The sequence below is a fragment of the Arachis hypogaea genome, chromosome 12 (genome assembly GCF_003086295.3).
Source record: "Arachis hypogaea cultivar Tifrunner chromosome 12, arahy.Tifrunner.gnm2.J5K5, whole genome shotgun sequence".
Lineage (NCBI taxonomy): Eukaryota > Viridiplantae > Streptophyta > Magnoliopsida > Fabales > Fabaceae > Arachis > Arachis hypogaea.
In genome coordinates this window covers 42896379-42900051 of record NC_092047.1, presented here as the reverse complement: position 1 = coordinate 42900051, position 3673 = coordinate 42896379, and positions in this window count along the sequence as shown.

The following is a 3673-nucleotide window of genomic DNA, read 5'->3' as shown; positions in this document are numbered from 1 at the left end:
TTCTCATCTTCGTTCTTCTATCTTAAAAGAAATCTCATTTCTTTAAGTTGTAATATTGGCAGATCAAAGTTCTACATCTTAAACCAAATTGTATTCTTGTAATTCTTAAACTTATCTATGTTCATTTAAAACATTTTTAAACAGTCTCAGAAAATCTGAAAAAATTTTCTTCGACTCTATTATAGAAGTTGAAAAAGTCTTTTCGGCAAGTTCATAGTGCAATTTTTTGAACTCTACAGTTTCTTATTGAAACTTGATATAGTAGTGATTCTTAGGAAAAGGCTTAAAAAAAAGAATATGTAGGGTTCTTAGGTCAAATTGTAGTTTGATATGAGTCTTGCCTAAAAAAGTCAGTAAAATATCTAAGGTTCTTAGTTGGAGGATATCCAATCATTACAAGAAAAAACAATATTTGTAATAAAAAAAATTGTTACAAAAAATCGAAATTTTAAAACAAAAAAAATTGTAACAAAAAAGGGGCGTTGCAGTATGTCCCGTTACAAAAAGTTTTTGTAACAAAAAATGAAACTGTTACAATTCAAAGTAATGTTTTGTAACAAATTTTTTTGATACAAAAAACGAAATTTATTACAAAAGTGGTAACACTTTTTTACTTTTAAAATACTTTTCGTAACAATTTAGATTTTTGTGTCATAATATTTTGTTACAAAATACTACTTGCTTTTGTAACATTTTTTATTCTTTTAGTTACAAAATAGAAAATTCATTTTAAAATATTTAATTATATAATTGATATATCAATTAATTTACTAATCCCACTAACTCAACATTTATATAATATATAATCATATAGATAATTAAAACATCTTACATGTCATTAAAATTCTTTTACAATAAAATAAGTTCTACAAATTCAACTAAACACACTTTTTTCCAAACATAAAATTGTATTATATCGAATTTATAATTATTGACTCTTTAAACATATTTCAGTCAATATAAAGTCTAGCATGTTGGCATCAATTTTGTATACCTGCAAATATAAACAATGAAAACCAAAATTAAAAATAACACATAACACTATCTTCATCCGAATAAAAATTAAGTTAGAATTTACAAGTTAAAATTAACTAATTCTTTAAGAATCTATTCTCAAAGTTTAAAATTAGCCAATCAAAAAATACAAATTATCAAGAATTATAAATTCAATATATAAACTTGGGCTAATTAATCACAATTCAATCACAACTTAGTAAACAAAGTTATTAAATTTACATAAGTATCAATTGTCAAACAATCACTACAAAACACAATTTCTACCAAAATCTTCAGAACAAGTATACTTGACTTTTTTTTATGCTTTTACACTCATAAAGTTCCATAATGAGGTTTATGTCAAAACACGAGATAAGAACATAAAGAAGCACCTGAACAGAATTTTTGTTATTGCAGAAGCAATAGTGATGCAGAAAAAGTTTGGAAATAGAGAAGTATAGTAAGAATGAAAAAATAGAACTGAATTGACCGAAATTGACAATGAGTAAAAAGTGCTAATTGATTACAATAAGTATTAGGCTTATATAGCGGGAGACTGTTGATAATAAAGCTAAAGGCTCCCTAATCAACTTTTAACAAACTGAATAATAACTTGATAGCTAAGCCACACTATCTTGAGCTTTCTTGAACTCTAATTGCTCTTGTATTTCATCACTAGCCTTAACAGCACCATCAACAAAATTATACTAGAATCATTAAAATCAACTATCAATAGTTATTTCAGTTTCATAAACATTATAGAAACAAAAAACTTAATAACAGAAGCAACAACAATGTTATACCCGGTCTTATGAGAGGATTTTTAGATGGTAAAGAATTCACAATAAATTCCGTTAGTCAAAATGGCGCCGTTGCCGGGGACTTGCAAACATGTGCCTTATTATTGGTTATTGTAAATATTTGCTTTTTGCTTATTTGTTAGTTTCTATTAGTTTTAGGACTTAGTTGCTTATTTTTATTCGTTTTTGTTTTTATTTGTTACTATGAATTCTCACCCCTTTGACTATGAGTTTAGTTCAAATTATGTTGCAGGGAATGGACGCTATAATGAGAACATGCATCAAGGTCGGAATAATCAAAGATGGGAGGAGCCACGAGGATTTGATCAACCCTTTCGGCAACAACCTCCTCCAAGGTGCCATGGGCAACGACCGTTTTGCGATGCATCCCAAGACAATGGTTATGGTGGACCCTTTCGTGACAACAACCTCCACCAAATTACTATGGTCAAAAGCCATTCCAGGGGTGCGTACCAAGATGATGGATATGGTGGACCCCCTTGTAGTTACCAACGAGCCCCACCATATGCCTATGAACCCCTCCTCAACATAACTTTGAACCACCATACTCACAAGCCACCTACAACCATTCACCTCCTTATGACCCTAACCCTTATCCACCCAACCCCACCATATGAACCATATGAACCATATATAGACCCACCCCAATTCCAACCCAATTACTCCCAAGAACCACTACCTCCATATACACCCTGTCCATATCCATCAATCCAAGAGCCATATGATCCTAATTATACTATCCGAGCGGAACAAGAATCAAAGGATCGTCTCAAGAAAACAGTGGATCGGTTTCATGCAACCCTTCATCAATTGGACCAAATGGTGAGCCGAATAGCACCCGAAGCTCACATGGCTAAAGAATCTCAACTTGAGGACCAAGGATTGAAGTGTGTTGTGCAACAAGTGGAAAAGATGGAGAGTGTTGAACCACCACATCCTGAATATGATGAACCACCCTCTTATCATGAACCTTTTCTCCCAAATAATGAACCCTCATATCCACCCCGATTTCCAATGAATGACACTTTAAGTGTTCTTCTTCAAGGACAAAGAGAGATGCAAAGGACGACACAAGAGTTCGTAGCTACCTTGACCGAGGTGGTAGATAATTTCGCCTCTCTGCACTTCGATACTCAAAGCACTCCCATGGCTACATGTGGAGAATCATTAGAAGAGCGTAGCATGAAGGAGACACTAGAAACTCCAGTGGACAATGAGGAACGTGATTTTGTATTGGAACAAGTGGAGGAAGCCGTAATAGTTGAAGAGGAAGAAGTGGTTGAAGACTTAAGAGACGTTGAACCTCCATGGGAATCTAGAGTTGTCGAGTATTCCTCCAAGAAGATTGAAGTTAATGTCAAGGAGGCTAGTGCACACCCCATGGCATATTCCTTATGAAGACTTGGATGGGATAGATCAAGAAGCAAGTTCCTTTGGTGATGAGGATCATGAATCAAGTCCTCCTAATGATGAATCTACATCCGCAAATGAACTCCTTGAATATGAAGACTCCCCTCTGATTGAGTCTGAGAATGATGTGGAAGCGGAAGTCCTTCAGAAAGGGTAGACGAGAGTTGAGTACGCTTTGTCAAGAACGTTGGAGACTTCTCCACCTAGGTTGCCATCTATCCCTTCATTTGAATGGGTAAGACTTGTCTCTATTCGCCTTACCGTTCCACTTGAATATGGTATTCTTGAAACAGATGGTCGACTTAGGAGACTTTATGGAATTAAGCGTAAGAGAAGGATGTTTAGTGGTTGGAGTTGCAAATCAAGGCTCATCAAGGTTGATACTTCAAGAGCTAGATGCAAGGGTGGGACTAGTGAACATTTGGTTGGATCTAAGAGAAGAGTTT